General features: G+C 37.2%; 1 long non-coding RNA gene across 1 annotated transcript; it reads left to right on the top strand.

Annotated features, from left to right (window-relative positions):
• The first annotated feature begins 449 nt into the window (after positions 1–449).
• LOC142166577 (uncharacterized) lies at positions 450–2,157 on the top strand. The gene is made up of 2 exons (XR_012696987.1): positions 450–629; positions 1,891–2,157. It is a non-coding gene; the product is annotated as an uncharacterized LOC142166577 (long non-coding RNA).
• Positions 2,158–18,006: the final 15,849 nt, after the last annotated feature.

Genomic DNA, 18,006 nt, shown 5'->3' with positions numbered 1-18,006 from the left:
AGGTACGCAGATTAAAGAAAACGAGTTTCGTTAAAAGTGGTCAATTTGGAAAATACGGGTCGAGTAATAATACCCGATAATAATGAACTAGTACCATGAAAGGTACCATATGACCACGGTAGTGTAATATATAAAGTATATATGAAGTATTTTTAAACATATATAGAATTTTAAGTAATTTGAGATAATTTTTAATTACGTGGGTAATTGGTTAATTATCAGGTAACATATCATTACCTAATTAATTAATAAGTTAGGGGATAAGATTAAAAAACTCTCCCACCCCCACGTGGCAGCAATTGGAGGAAGTTAATAGTGACTTTTGACTTAGGCCATTAAATTAGGATAACACATGGAATATCCTTAGTCATTTCTTGCAACAGAATATCCAACACCAAGAGATCTCCATAGTTGGACTTTGTCATTTGTTTGCCTTTGGTTCTCATCATCTTCTTGATATTGGGTAATTAATTGTGATTTTATCACGTTATACATATTTCTGTTATCTTCAAGTTGGGACACGACCAACAACTCTTAGCAGTATATGAATTAGACAATATATATTTAATATTTGATTGACTATGGTAAAAAGATACATCATCTTTTTACCTATTGAGGAACCGAATGAGGTAAAGTATGTTCTCATCATCTTCTTGATAATTTTCATTCATTTCTTGTGTAAAATGTCTCGGCTATCCGAAGAAGAATGATTCATAATTTCATTGCAATTAGTGGCATACTTCTCATAGAACTATGAATAAGTGAGACTAGAAAGGGGAGTTATACAAAGGCAAAGCCAAGGACGAAGGTGAGGGAATTTGGAAATTCGTACGAGACTCCATATTATAATAACAATGGGATTTTACAATTCTAGGGGAGTACGGTGCAATCTTTATGAAGAATATTATACAGAGTTTTCCTTACTCCAAGTATGTTAAGGCTATCCTTTCTTTCTCTTGGTATGATCCATATAATACGAACAAAATGTGCAAATGCACAAATTCAAGAAATGACTCTATTCATAGAGGTATTAAAGATATCTATGTTCTTGAATTTCCATGTGTCATAATATTTTATCATTTGTTCATGGGTCTCAGAAAAATGTGAAAGTTGAAAAAAGGTTTACTTTATGATATTTCTCAAAGACAAAATGGTCTTATGAAATTCCGAAAGATTTTATTAACGTAATTTCATGCATTGCATTCATGTGCATTGACCCATGACCAGATGACATTATATACACTTATATATGTAAATATATGTGTATGGGATATGGGAAAAAGGTTACGGCGTATACGCACCACCACTTGATCAGCCGGTATATGATGATGATGTTGCCCACAACGGCTGAAATATGACTTGGATGGCATTATATACGCATATATATGTATGTATATATATGTATATTGGATATGGGAAAGGTTATGGCGTTATATACGCACTACCACCTGATCAGTTGATATATGATGATGATATTGCCCATAGTGGCTGAAATATGATTTAAATGGCGTTATATACGCGTATATATGTATGTATATATATGTATATGGGACATGGGATAGGTTATGGCATTAGATACGCACCACCACCTGATCAGTTGGTATACGATGATGATTTTGCCCTCAGTGGCCGATATGATATGATGGGATACCCTCAGAGGCTGATGATGTTATGAAACATGTACCTGTGCACAACTTGACATTCATACACATATGCATGACGCTAAAAGTAATTTATGATTTACAAAGTTATTCAGACTTACAGGTTGAGTCATGCACTCTATATGTCTTCCATGTCTCTTATGTATTTATTTATGTGCCTTACATACTCAGTACATCATTCGTACTGACATCCCTTTTTGCCTGGGGACGCTACGTTTCATGCCCGCAGGTCCAGATAGACGGGTCAAGAGCCCTCCAAGTAGGCTATCAGCTCAGCGGAAGATGTTGGTGCGCTCCATTTGCTTCGGAGTTGCGTGTTTGGTTAGTATGATTTAGACGTGTATTATTTGGTATGGCGGGATTCTGCCCCGATCTTTATGACATTCATGTACTCTTAGAGGCTTGTAGACATATATCTTGTATATGAAAGATTGTATGGCCTTGTCGGCCTATGTTTTGAGTTTATAAAGGATTATGTTGGCCTATTAGGCCCGTATGTCAGGTGTATATGATGATGTAATAAGAAAGATACGTTATGTTGGTACTCGGTTGAGTAAACTACCAGGTGCCCATCGCGGCCATCGGTTTGGGTCATGACAAATAGTATCAGAGCAGTTCTGTCCTAGGGATGTATACAAGCCGTGTCTAGTAGAGTCTTGTTTCTGGGTGTGTTGTGAACCACACTTATAAGCAGGAGACTACATGGCATTTAGGATTGTCACTCTTTCTTCTTACTCTAGATCGTGTGGTAGAGCTCACTTCTAAGAATTCAATCCCCTAAATTATATTTTATTCGTAATAAGACGATACCTACATATACAAAGACGGTTGGTAAAAGACATGACTATGGACGAGTTGAGTCAGAGGAACTCGACTTTGCATCATGCTTATGATGAGTAACTGTGAGGTCTTCAGTAGATCATGTGCGTACTGAAAGGTGTAAGCCTCTTGATAAGGAACCTTAAGGCAAGAATATCTATCCACCTTTATGGTAAAAAACAGTGCTTTCAAAAAGTAAAAGAAGCAAGGTGAAGAAAGGTACGAGGTGCTCAATTAATGAAGATTATTAGTATTACAGTTCCGGCAGAAAATATAAGCATTAAGAGTTACCCTCAACAGTAACAGAAGTATGTACAATTGGTCGTACCCATCTCAGTTATGCCCTATGGGGGCTAACATGTGTAGTTTAAGAAAAGGACGAGACATCAGGACTTGGCTGGGGTTAGAGTAAACCAAAATGGTGAATGGATTGTTTGTGCTAGTTGATATTTCTGAAGGATATTGCAAGTGTGCTAGTAGATCTCCTTGTGAGACACCCAAATGGTACACTCTAAAATAGTGCAGCCAGATATGAGTATTACAAAGACATGCACTATAAGCCTTGAAGGGATAAATATTACCTTAGTGTGGCTCGCGTCCCTAGTAAAAGCGAGAATGTTAAGCAACTTGAAGAGCCACTGGATGGAGCAAAGGAAAGCTAAAAGCGAAAGAATGTCGTATTGAAGCTTTCACAAGAAAAGGGATATGCAGAAATATTAGCAGAATAATGAGAAGAGGGATAAAAAAACATTATGAATAAGGTGTTATACATGGTTGAAAACGGTAGAGTGTTACAGAACCTATAGTCAAATGAAGGAAGAGACGAAAGGTGATGGGCCTTAAGACAACAAAAGAGTATAGGCCATAAGTTTATACCCTCATTTCGAGAAATAAGTTCGTGACTCCAACGCGACTACCAGAGGGGAGAGTTAATCCCCAGAGTAACAAAAATCAGTATGGACTGGTAAACAAGATAAACTAAATATGAATTAGGGACTGAATGATTGGAAAGTACTCGACATCATGGGAATTTCAGATTTCGTTCCGGCAGTAATAGAATGGACCATAGAAGAAGATTCACAATGAATTCAGAGAATAGTCATTCAGGGAGACGCTTCCCCAGAGCAAGCAATGTAAGCAAAGTTAAGCTTAAGAGACTATATGTGGCAGTTACGCTAAGTGTCACCCTCGCGAGTAAGGGAATTTGTCATCCTTGGTACAAAAGAATTGCCGCAAGGTGAGTAAGGATCACTGATGTTAAGAAACGATGGCAAAGATGAAGAGGTAAAACATCTATAGGTAGATCCTCGTGGCTTCAACTTTTAGTACACCCCTAAAGGGGGGAATATGGGGTAATGTGGCATTAAGTCATAATTAAGTGGTTCTAGTAACTATGGAGTAATAAATGAAGAATGCGGTAAACACAAAAAAGGAATGCGATTACACTTATTCAGCTCCTACGTATATGCTACAATTCAATAACATTAAGCAAATACGACGTCAATGAGAGGAAGTAAGGGTCCCTTCCCGAGATGTTACTAATAGAAAAGGAGTCAGTATGAGACGTAAGTTAAGATAAAGAAAATAACCCAAGAAAGATTACGAGGAATATTGATATGAAAATGGGCCAACGAGTAGTTAGTAATTGGTCAGGAAGATCCCAGTTATGGCTAAACAAGAAGTTACAGACAAATCAGCAGATCATGCAAGATAAATATAGTAAACCTCAACATGGAGAATTCAGCCCCGCAGTTATGACATTGTAATACTTGAGATATATGCATATAGGAGTTGGGGAAGTTAAAAAGGTATTGTATGAGTGTTATGGAAATAAAAGAGAGTGCCACTAGGAAGACGGTCAAAATATAAGTCTAGAAGCAACCCCACAAGCACAAAGGAGTGGAGATAAGTAACTACGGATAAGTATAGGCAAGGAAGGACAGTAGAAGGTCCGTCAAGTATACGCGCATCTTTACAAGAGTCAGAGGATCCTCCCTAAGTACTACAGTGAAGGAATAGCTAAGGAAATGAAGAAGAAGGCTTCAACCTAAGAACAGTGACCTAATGAAGAAATGGTCATGTAAAAGCAGTCTTACAACAAAAATTGTATGCCCTCCAAAAGAAAGTGGCACCTACCGTGGCTAATGAACAGGGAGAAATATCGAAGGTAATATTCAAGACTATATGAGTTGCACAAAAATTCTGGCATGTGTGGGAACTAGGATAAGTTAAGTATGCACGCAACAAGGGGCAAAAAGACCAGAAAAAGTAGTTGCATACGTTTAAAGAAAGCTGAGATGGAACGAAAGGAATTATTCGATCAATGATCCATGGTTAGTACGTTATGGATATACCCAAGATTTTGGAGCATTATATTTGTTGACAATCATACAGCCATAGAAAATTCCTGTATAAGTTAAAAAGAATAATTGAGCCCAGGGCATAGACAAAGGATTGAATTGTTAGAAGATTGTATCATGGATATTCCATAACACCCATGAAAGGCTAAGGTAATAACTGATACCATGAGCCACGGATCGGAAGATAGCTTAAGCCTATATAAAGGCTGATCGGAAGGAAAAAGAAGCTAAACAATTACATCACCCAAGTAAATCAAGAGTCTGATTATTGGACCTAGAAAAATTATAGAAGTTGTGCTTGAGAACATGACAGAATCACTCTTAATATCAGATGTTCAAGATAAATAACATAACAACCATAATCTATAATGGCTCTACAAGAAAGCCAGTTAGAAGAAGTACCAGCCTCATAAGAAGTCAGTACGAAGTTCCCATCGGATTGTGTATGTAGCAGAGGTGCGAGTATTATAATAGAGCTTCAAGTTATGGACGTGAATTACACCTATGTGGAAGGGAGATTATGAAGGAGATAAAAGATATGATACGATATTTTAAGTAAGTAAGGTAAAAGTGAACAACGTACGAGCTACTCAAATGCAGAAAATTGTAACTAGTCCATACTTCGGATAGAAAGTTATAAGCACGGGGATCCAATAACCAACAATGATAGCGGCATCATCGGCGACATGTCTTCCAACCTATGGTTTCTAAGTACTGAGAGAACCAGTTAAGAGAATAGAGAAAAGTTGGAGACGATGTGATGTCTCACTTAATGTTCCAGAATAACATAAGGAAATCTATGATGCAAGTAAGTTGAAGGAAAGTTTATAAATAGATATGTATAGGTCGCAAGCTAAAGTATGGTAGAGCGACAAAGTTTTAAGAAAACATGAGTAAGGATGAGGAAAGGCAAGTGAAAGATGACGAGAATGGATAAGTCTTTAGAATTAAGCCCATGAAAACAAGAAGAGCAGACAGTTTCTCTATGTTATACAAAACTCACTATAGCCTTAATGAACTCAAAGGAGTCTAAGATTAATAACATTTAGAAGGAATGAAATTCTGGCCTGGTAATAAAATGAGGGTATAATTGTGACAGGTATAGGATGACGTTTGGGCCTTTGATTGAATAAAGATTTAAAAAAAAAGAAGAGAAGGAGAAAAGATTTCGCTGGCGGCACGAAATTAGGATACCCCCATAAGGTGAATCACATTGAGACACTATGAAATATGATTATGGAAATCATTTCAAATGTTCTACAATGCAACGTAAGCCCTAGTGCAATACATTACGTAAGAAATTTCAAGTCTTCAAATGGTATATTATAGAACAACATTGAGGTGAATCAATAATGGATGGGTAAAAGTTGCAAAGTACGAGATGAGATTGCGATATCAGTCTTAAGATGAACAGTAATGAAGAAGCGTTAAAGGATTTAGATTTATGTATATAAGATAAACAACTAGAGTAACCTGGAGTTCGGTAACAGACTTCAGTAACGATAAATCAATGTAAGAATTATGGTATAGTATGGCCTACTTAGATATAGTAAAGCTAATGATGCCCAGAGGGACAACTTGACATAATTTTGTATATGTTCATAAAGTGAAGCCTAGAGATTGGCTAAAAGCTGGAGGAAAGAGAAGAGAAGAGTTGCATAGGTGCACATAGAAAGTTAGAGTCGTAAAAGTTGCGTTATAGAAGGTAGCAACAATTACGAGATCAGAAGGATTCCAACTACAAGTCGTGGTGTGAGAAAGAGGCTTAAACGGGAGGAATGCCCTAACTTTTGGACTTATCCATAGAATAGTTGCTTAGATGGAAAAAGGACTACTAAAGTATTCGCAAGAGCTATGGGAATTCTTGAACCCTGAACCAGTGGTTCTGGGTTGTTGTCCCCAGCAGAGTCGCCAGAGCTGTCGCACCTCCTTTTTCCGCCCCCGCGAGGGTGCAGGGGAGTTTTCTCCAATTAAAGGACAGTCGAAACGGGATTTGTTTGTTTGTTTCAGAGTCGCCACTTGGGAATTTTAAGGCGTCCCAAGTCACCAATTTTAATCCCTGAATCGAGGAGAATATGACTCTGTTTATTATTCTGCGAACCAGAAATCCTGAGTAAGGAATTCTGTTAATCCGGAAGAAGGTGTTAGACATTTCCGAATTCCGTGGTTCTAGCACGGTCGCTTAACTGTTTTTATTCTTGGCTTAATTATCTCGATTTTACATTTTTTATTGCATGATTTTGTTATCGCTTCTGTTTAGATTGTTTATAATTAAAGACCCTTCTTCGAATCGAATCACGCATACGTGTATCCGTTTTATATATTATATATATTTTAACGTGAAAAATCGTGTCATGCGTACGTATACAATGATATTGATAATATAATAATTATTTTTTTTTCGAAATTTGTTTATTATAAAAAAAAACTTAAGTTCGAAATTGTGCTTAAAATAAAATTAAGAACGTTCGTCGCTCTTGTATAATTAAATAGTGAACCGCACATCTCGGGTTATATGAAATTAATATGGATAATCTCCGAAGAACCCCTTTTTATTAAATGTTCGCTCGAAGTTGCGCGAACGCATAATCCGAATTGCTTTTAGAAATATAATCAGGTTACGCGAACGTATCCCTAATCACAAATATATTCTTGATGGTAATATAAATTTGTTTACAAATTATTTATTACATCCATATTATTTTTATATGAAAGCCATAGAGAAACATTGATTTAGACGTCTCTATATTTTCTTGAAAAAAAATCATTCAAAAGTTATTATGTGTTCACCGCAAGTCTTATTTTACGCGTATGAATTATATTCCTCCAAGCCATTCAAATTTAAAGAGTAAAAATAAACAACGTGTGATTAATATTACCATTTTTCTCATAAATACAATATGTGTATACCCAAAAAGTGAATGGCGTATAAAACTAAAAAAAATGATTCACAAAAGGAAGTGATGTTTTCGAAGAATTTTCATTATTCTATTTGTAGCAAACGCTATTTACACATTTTTGACTTAAAATGTTACAATTTATAAATCTCATCCTTCTTTTACACCACTTGTTTTTAGTCCGAGGTTATAATTATTTAGTTAATTTTTGATTACGAAGATTGAGTTTGAGATAAACACTAACTCTGCCTATGCGAATATTTACAAACACTAACTCTATATTTTGTAAAAAAATCATCGACATTATTTCATACATTAAAAGAAATGAGTTGATCGCGTTCCTAAAATAACTATGCCATTTGTTATTAAGAAAGAGAACTAATCTACCAATTGATTTAATAAGACGACATCATCTAGCCTTAAACAAAATTGGATATTTGACAAAATAAGCTAGTAATGTAATTTCTGTGTATTTCCGTACTATTCTTTACTTAGCTAACAATATCACAAGATTTAATTAATGGCCAATTTTCTGCAATGTTCCCTATCTCAACAATTTAAACAGTAAATGTTATCACTAGTCCTCAAAACATATAAGATTATCGTGGAATTTACTACTCCAGAAGGTTAATTAGTTAACAGTTTATCATGTCAAGTATAATACTATATTAACCAACTAAAACAAAATTGAAACTTAAACTAATAAAATTTAAATGAGTAGAAGACATCCTTATAATTCCAAACTTCATTTACTTGCCATGTTGAAACTTTTCATGACATGAATTTAAAATATATACCTGATATTGGAAGCAAAAGAAAATGAAGATGAGAATCAGCAGCAGTAATAACAGTACAACAGCAACAACTGCCCAGCAACAGTAACAACCCAGTAACAGACCGGTGGAGTAGTAATCCCAAAAACAAAAGCTTTAAGCTTTGAATGAAACAACAACCATTAATACTAATTTCAAACAAAGAAAGAAAGCAGAAGATTTTTTAGTTTTTATTTTTATTTTGAAAGCTAAAATATTTTTCGGAATTTTTCTTTCTCTTAAATGTTCAGCCCTTTTTTTTTCTCTCTTCTATTCTCTGTCCGTTTTTTCTCTCTATCTGTATGTGTATTTTTTCTTCTCTGTCTCGTATGTTCTCTCTCTATATTGTCTTGTGTTCAAGACTTCATATATATAATCTCATCCCATAAATCCTTTAATCAATTAAATCAATACTTTTTCTCTACCCAACCCATTATCTTCCCACTCATCCCCATTACATTAAATAAACATATCACACCACCCCATTATATTTTGTCCCCCATGCCTAACATAAAATAATGCAAGATTCCCCCACTAAATTTTGTCTTGTCCTCCCTTTATATTAAATAACCATATCACAACACACCCCATTTTATTTTGTCCCCCATGCTTCAAATAAACAATTACAAAATGTACAATTCCTAAACTACCCCTCCGACCTTATTGCAAATTACTATTTTACCCCCGAAAGTACTATAAATTACCAAACTACCCATCAGCTATAACACATCATTTAATCAAACTTAACCAAAATATAGACAATATGATTAATTTCTAACAATGTTCAAACAACAAAATTCATGAACATGATTTCTTCAACATTTCAACAACAAATCACATGAACATGATTTCAACAACATTTCAACAACAAATCACATGAACACAAATTGAACAACAAAGAACAACTAAAATTTGATTGAACAATATTTTAGCAACAAACAATCCTATTTTCGGATTCAACAACAACAACAAACAAGTATATTTTGATTTCTAAATTCAATAATATTGAACTTAAAATCAACTACTCTAACAACATTACAACAACAATTCCTATATTAAACTTTATGAGACAAATTCAAGAAATAATCACAAATGGTAAACAAGAAATCAAGCTATACAAATTTCGGATTCAAGAACAATCAAACAAAGTATGAACATGAATTAAATCTATTTTAAACAATTAAACCAACATATTTCTCTAAACATAACTAAATTCTTTTAGACAAAAAACAAGATCGACGAATAAACAATTATGAACTTAAGCTTGAACTTAACAATATTAACAATTTCTAACAATACATAAACACATGAAACAAATTGAAGAAATAGTTAATTAAATTTCAATTTGAATCTAACAAACATAAAACTAACAAATACACACTTAAACAATAATACAAATATGAAATAAACATGAAAACAACTAATTAAATCCATTTTAAAATCTGAAAATTAATTTAACAAACAACACATGAACATGAACTAAAAATTAATTCAAACGATAAACAAAACAAACATTTGTTGATTTTAGATTCGAAAATATCAAAACAAAATACGGACAAAATAAAACTCAAAAACTACTAACCGGATCGAAACGACGAACAACAACCAAACAAACAACGAACTTGACGATGAACTCACGACGTACAGGATCTTGACTCGACGAAAAACCCTCGACCTTTGACAAACCGAAGAAGACGAAGGGAAGATGAAGCATTGTCCAGCAGCCCAATGGCGAAGAACAACGCAGCAGCTGTTTGGGACGACGAAGAAGAAAGCAGAAGCAGTTGCGTGAGCAGCAGCAGTTGCTGCGTGATCTTGGCCGTGACGGGGTAACCATGGCTTGGGTTGTCGCGATGGATGTTCAGCCATGAACGACGAGGCAGAAGCTGGACGAGGCAGCTCAGGGCTTGAAGTTTGAACCACGAAGCAGCAGCAGCTGGGGGGCGTGTTTGGACGTAAGCAAAAGCAGCTGAAACGCAGCGGGGAAGCAGCCATAGTCGAGCAAGCTTTGAGCTTGACGAGCTTCAATGGCGGATAGGGCTGGACGACGAGGGCAGCGACGGGGACTTGAAGTTGAACAACGAAGCAACAACAGTTGGAGGCGACGAAGAAAATTGAAGCCATTGCAGCTGCGTGTGCAGCAGTTCGTCGAGGATAATGTTAAAAGCAAGCCGCGATGGGTTTTCTCCTCCGTTGGTCGAGGGTTTTCCGGCGGAGAAGAAGATGAAGCAGCGGCGGAGGAGCTGGTCGTGAGGTGAAGGCTGGTGGTCGACGTTGGGCAGCCATGGTTGGAGTTTGGGTGAAGCTTGGAGAAGAAGAAGATGATATGAGGGGGGGCGGATGGTTTAGCAAATTTTTAGGGTTTTTGGGTTTTGTTTTTTTTTTTGTTTTGTTTTGTGTTGTTTGTAAGATAATAGGATGTTGGGTTATGGACTGGGTCGACCCAGTTCGAAATGAACTGGGTCGTAGGGAAGATTGGGCCAATTTTTGGGCCTGTGGCTTGAAATTGAAGAAGAGGCCTAATTCCGACTTTCTTTATATTTTTGCTTTCTTTTCTTCTTTTATTTCTCTAAAACTAAATTATAAAAATACTTAAACTATTAAGAATTAAATTAAGTTATAAAAGCGCAAATTAACTCCCAATAATAATTAACGCACAATTAAGTATTAATTAAGCATAAAATTGCATATTTGGACATTAAATGCTAAAAATGCAAACAATGCCTATTTTGTAATTTTTAATTTTTGTAAAACAAATTTAATTACTAACAATTGTAGAATTAAATCCTACATGCAAAATGCGACATATTTTTTGTATTTTTTATTAATTTAGCAAATAAACACGCACAGACAAATACAAATAATTATTCAAAATATCACAAAATATCACAAAATTGCACACCAAAGAAAAATCATTTTATTTTTGAAATTTTTTGGGAGTAATTCTCATATAGGGCAAAAATCACGTGCTTACAGCTGCCCCTCTTTGCCCGAAGACACGAAGGGTTTTCGTGCAAAGATAAAGCGAGCGATTTTTGCCCATCCGAGTACTCCGTGTGAAGCATTTTTTTTGAAAAAGATTTGACCGAACCTTTGCTTTAAAGGTTTCCTACATATCCTGGGCTAAACAGGAATCATGTCAATGTAGTTCGGGAAATTTTGGTAGCTGGGACTACCGTGAGACTGCATTGTTACTGTTGTTGCATGTTATTACCACTGCTTACCGATCTCCTTGTTACACCATGCTTAAAAGAAAACAAGAAGCTAGGCTAGAGTACAATTTGTTTTTGTTGCCTTGCTTCCTTGTCTGCTTGCATTTCTTCCGGTGCTTTTCTTCTTTTGACACATGTACTTGAGTTTGTACTGTGACCTCTTTATTGCAACCTTCTGTTTCCTGGTGCCGGGGAATTTTATTGTTTCCTGTTGGGGATTCCTATTGTAACCCTCTGTTTTATTGTCCTCTGACTTGATCTTGAAATGTATGCCTCTGTTATCTGGGCGGGCTCCCAACTTCAATGCTTGAAATATAAAGACTGAAATGTATGCCTCTGTTCTATGGGCGGGCTCCCAACTTCAACAACTGAAATGTAAAGACTGATATGTATGCCTCTGTTATCTGGGCGGGCTCCCAACATCAATAACAACTTTAGAAATAAACGCCATTCCTCTCTTCAGGCGGGCTCCTGACTTCAACAACAACTTTGAAAATAATCGCCATTCCTCTCTTCAGGCGGGCTCCTGACTTCAACCAATACATCGCCATTCCTTTCTTTAGGTTGGCAAGATTTCAACAATTTTCTAAAAACGCCTTTCCTCTCTTCAGGCGGGCTCCTGACTTCAACAACAACTTTGAAAATAATCGACATTCCTCTCTTCAGGCGGGCTCCTAACTTCAATAACAACTTTGAAAATAATCGCCATTCCATTCTTCAGGGGGGGCTCCTGACTTCAACCAATGAATCGCCATTCTATTCTTCAGGGGGGCTCCTGACTGCTCCTGACTTCAACAACTTCTTTTTTTTTTCAAATTATCCTAGGAGAAAATTCATCAGACTAGGATTTGATATCTTATCTTAGGAGAAAGATTCATCGGACTAAGATTTGATATCTTATCTTGGGAGAAAAATTTCATCAGACCAAGATTTTGACTCTAGGAGATAAATCGTCAGACTAGGTCCATTTTGTTGTGATCTTAGGAGAAAGATTCATCCGACTAAGATTTTATCTTGGGAGAAAAATTTCATCAGACCAAGATTTTGACTCTAGGAGATAAATCGTCAGACTAGGTCCATTTTGTTGTGATCTTAGGAGAAAGATTCATCCGACTAAGATTTTATTATATTATCTTGGGAGAAAAATTTCATCAGACCAAGATTTCTATCTTAGGAGAAAATTCATCGGACTAAGATTTGATATCTTATCTTGGGAGAAAAATTTCATCGGACCAAGATTGTATCGGGAGGGAAGTTCATCAGATTAGGACTTTTTATCCTAAGAGGAAAATGTAAAGATCAATGATTTGAGAAACTTACCTTCGTAATTTCTTCTTTTCTTTTCTCCTTCCTTCGCGCTGCTTTGTTCTTGCTTGATGGGGATAATACCACTGTGGGAGTCTCCTTTCTTCCCCTCCTTCAAATTCAATTTTTTTTTTTCAGAATTTATTTTCTCTCAACACTGCTGGGGATAAAAGTGTTATCTTCTTGGGATAACGTTGTTGAGGATAACGCTGCTGGGGAATTTTATCCTTCCAAATCGATGCTTCATTCTTCTGGAAGCTGCTGGGGATGATAATGGCTCTTTGCTTTTCTGAGCACAAATGTCATCCCTTTGTTATGTCTGCTGGGGAACAACTTCCTCCATTGAAACTTATTATATTGGGGCAACACTGGTTCAAAGACCACTTCCCTTGAGACTGGTGTTATCTCTATTCTTCCTCGAATGGGTACCTGATTTCCAGAAAATTTTCTAATTGAAAAGAAAATTTTCTGCCCCAGTTTGATAATCTTTTTTTTTTATGGCATGCCTTTCCGTCATCAATGCCATTTCCTTTACCTGTTTCAAATCAAAAATTTGTTAGCTTAAAGCGTGGTAGTTGGCTGTGATACTCCACTGGGATGGCTTTTCCCTTTCTCCTCCCTTGCTCTGCATTCCACAACTTGCTGGGGGATGATATTATTTGCTGGGGATAATCCTTTTCTGCTAGGGATATCCCTCTTCTTTCGTGACATGGCTCGGAGACTTGCATTTTTCCGACCTTTTAGTCTCGCATGAATTTTCCAAGTCATGCTTATTGCTCTCCTTGTTTGTCCACGGGCCTTGGCCTTGAGGTTTTAATAACCTCTGATTTTGGCAAGGATATCCCTCTTGACACTCGTTGATCTTTTTGTCAATTCCCTTTTGCTGGGGATATCTTTTTTGACACTGGCCTCGCGCTTGTTCCTTGCTGACTATACCACTTGGATGTATTAGTCAGATCTTATCTTGGAAAGCTGATGGCCTATTTTGAAGTCATTTCCCACTGGTTCTGACCAAACAGACTCTACTGGGGAAATTTCTATGAAAGGAAAAGATAAAAGGGAACAGAATAAAAGACAAAGGAAAAAATGACTCTTTAACAAAAGAAACTATAAATAAAAACCTATCAAACGAAAACACCGACTCTAATGGTTATGACATGCATATGTGGCCTATCCTTCGTCATCAATCGTCTTTCGAGGTCTCCCCTTGACTATCCCCCATCTGATTCCCAATCTTATTCGACTTGTAGTGCCCGAAGGGTTTTCACTATCAAGCCTCTCTCATTTTGGTTTTTCTCTCAGCTTGCGTCGCCTTATGGTGTCTGTGAAGGTTTTCACCGATAAGACTCTCTCATTTGTATCACTTTTCAGCTGGGGATTTGGAGTGTTGCCGGTATGACTCTCTCTGCTGGAGATTAGAGTGCTTTCTGCTGTGGAACAGAATGTTATGTTCGCCGGTAAGACTCTCATTTGTCTGACTTGGCATCTTTTGAAGACTGGTCAGAAGGTCTTTCTGTGGACCGTAATTTGGGTTTTTGGACAGGCTAGAAAGAAAGGGTATTAAAGGCTCAAAAACAAAATAAATTTGGGGTTAAAAATTACAACATTCGAAATCATATTTGTTTACAACAAGCGCAACCCTTGCCCTAGTTTCTTGCTTGGGGATTATTTATTATTATATTTTTTAAATTTTTTGGTTACACTATGCATATTACGCACATTATGCGCACTATGCACCCTATAACCGAGCCGTGAAGCGCCTACGTATCCTCTTTGAGGAATCAGGTCAAACGTAGTTCCCAATTCCTCTTTTTCATTTGACTTTCTTTTGTTTTTTTTAAATCATTTTTCTCTCATTTTTTTTTGATTTTTTTGATTTTTTTCTTTACCTTCTAGGCTCGTATTTCCTAGTCGTTGCTATTGATTCCGAACGAGGGGTATGAAAGAAAATAAAATAAGGCTCAAAAGGGGTAACGAAGGATAAAGTGTTTAGGTAGCAGAACAAAATGCCTTCGTCATTCCAGTCTTCAAAACATGCCAAGTGCAAACAACATAATTGAACATAGATTTATAGTCTCTTCCGACGGTGCTGGTCTTGACAATTATGTTAAACACTTGCTTTTCATTTGTCATTTCTAAAGAACTGCTGGGCGACACTCTCACTCTCATGAATGACAATTATGTTAAACACTTGCTTTTCATTTGTCATTTCTAAAGCACTGCTGGGCAACACTCTCACTCTCATGAACGACCCTCATGCCAATTCGGCGAATCTTGCATTTAGCGGTTTTCTTTGTGTTTTACTTGCCCTAATTCCACATGACTCGGGCTTCAAATAATCTCACACCGTTCTTATTTCCTTTAAATGGTCTGATCACCTTTCCAGAGTTTTATAATTAACTTTTAAGACTAGGCCCAAACTGTGTGCGCATGTCATGTCCCTAGAATCGGCATTGAACAAAAGCAAAACAAAAGGGTAAAGAAAACTAAATAAAGAAGATGAAAAAGACTGGAATTTGCTTTTAGACAAAAGGTAGAACCGTTTAAACGACAAAATAAACAATTACAACCCTAAAACTAAACCAGATAACACCACATTAGGTACTAGACAAATAAAAGGATAAGGGGGTTTGACCACAAGACAATATCCGAATTACAACCCTGAAATAATCCGGACGAATGAAATGACAACAAAATAAACCACCAAAACTCCTCTCTGGCTGACCAGGAGATGGAGCGCCTTTCCAATTGCCCAATACGGTGTTTTAGCCATTAAGTTCTGCATCATCATTGCCAAGACCGTTACCAACTTCAATATCATTATCATCAGTTAGCGGCTTCCCGGGATGACTCTAAAATCCCATGTTACCAGGCATCCTCCCCATAAAGTGTGCATCATGATGTGCAGGTAAAGGATTCTGCGTGATATTCTGGGTGTCATTACCTTGGATCACAATCAGATTTTCCTGGATCATCCTTTCTATTTCTCTTTTCAAATCCCGACAACTTTCAACATTGTGCCCCTGGGCATTGGAATGGTATTCACACCTTTTAGAAGGGTCAAAGCTTCTTGCACGTGGGTCCAGATGATTTGGAGGAATAGATGCAATCATGTCGTGATGCTTTAACCTCTCAAATAAGCTTTCATAGGACTCTCCTATTGGTGTAAAATTATCTTTCAACCTTCGTTCCCCTTTATACTTCTGGCTTGGATGTGGGTTATAGGGCACCTGAAAGTTATGTGGAGGCTTCTGGAGATTTTGTGACGCTCGTGCTCGCCTTCTGGGGCGTTTTTGTGGCCGGGCAACATACTGAGGTGGAACAATAGAGTGTTGTGGGTTCTGAGGGGGATAATATTGCTCAGGGGATTTATGGATAAGAGGCTGCTCATACCTTCGAGATGTTCTCATAGGACCTCTTCTTGACCCTGATGTCATCATGATTTCTTCAATCTTCTCATTTGTGTCGCAAAAATTATCAGACTCAACCCGGACAGCGTGAGTTGTAGCTTTAAAAACTGCTTGACTTATAATTTTTCCTGTCTTAAGACCATTCTCTATTATTTCTCCCATTTTGATTGCTTCCGAGAAGGATTTGCCAACTGCGGACATCATGTTCTGAAAGTAATCTGGCTCTTGCGCTTGAAGGAAGACAATTATTAGCTCGTGGTCATCCATGGGTGGCTTAACTCGAGCTGCTTGCTCTCTCCATTTAATGGCATATTCCCTGAAACTTTCACTTGGTTTCTTCTTCAGGTTTGAAGGGGAAATGCGGTCTGGGGCAATGTCGATGCTGTATTGGAACTGTTTGACAAATGCTTGTGCCATGTCGTCCCAGACATACCAGCGAGACGTGTCTTGATCCATAAACCATTCGGAAGCTACTCCCGTAAGGCTTTCCACAAAATAAGCCATCAACAATTCTTCATTTCTTCCCGCACCTCTCAGTTGATTGCAATACCTTTTCAGGTGGGCAACAGGATCTCCATGTCCATCGTACTTTTCAAATTTGGGAGTCTTGAAACCAGGAGGCAAGTGGACATCAGGGAACATACATAGATCTTTGAAGGCAACACTCTTTTGACCAGACAACCCTTGCCTGTTTTTCAACCATTGTTCTAAGTTTTTCACTCTTTGGGTCATTTCTTCTTGTACCATCTTTCAGGCAGGCTCTTCAATCTTTGCAGGAAGATCAAATGAGTACGGGTGGTACTTAGGAGAGTGGTACTGCTCTTGTTGTGTCGCAAATTGTGACTCATGACGAGGCTGTCCTTGCCCACTGGCCCATGCTTGACACCCTCCGGTCATTTGCTGTTTCAGTATTCTAATTTTCCCGGCACAGTAGACTCTTGTTGAACCCTCTGAACAAACCGACCAACTCAACTTTCTTCACAATTCAAAACAAAACATGTTAGAATGGACTCAGTCAGTTCTTATTACTAGCAACATCTTTTTACTTTTTTTTTCAATTTTTTTTTCTCATTTTTTTGTTGTGGTCGAATCTTATGGAGATTGCCTACGTGTCATGACTCCGCATTAATCAGACCTTGCGTAGTTCGGACCAATAAAAGATAAACAATACTAAACATTTTTTTTTCAATTTAAAACACACTGGGTTTCAAAGGTTTGAAGATGACCTACAAACTCGAAAATCAAACAACCCACATATTATAATTAAAGATTTATAACCTCGAAATAAAAAGGCTAGCTTCCTTTCCCCGTTTGACAAATGCAACCAAATGGCTATTTTTGCAAATGTGGCCCCTTCCAAATCTCACATGAATTTTGAGGCCGGGGAGGATTATTTTGTGACACTTTACACACTTGTTTGTTCTTTTACGAAAATAGCCTTTCGACAACTGAAAGATATTCTAAGGCTATTTCGGCAAGAACGGTTTAAGACGCGGCCGAAGCTGGCTCGGCTTATTTTGACCAAATATC

Source organism: Nicotiana tabacum, chromosome 11 (assembly GCF_000715075.1).
Source record: "Nicotiana tabacum cultivar K326 chromosome 11, ASM71507v2, whole genome shotgun sequence".
NCBI lineage: Eukaryota > Viridiplantae > Streptophyta > Magnoliopsida > Solanales > Solanaceae > Nicotiana > Nicotiana tabacum.
Note: the sequence above shows the minus strand (reverse complement) of the source record. Positions and strands in the feature narration are given on the sequence as shown.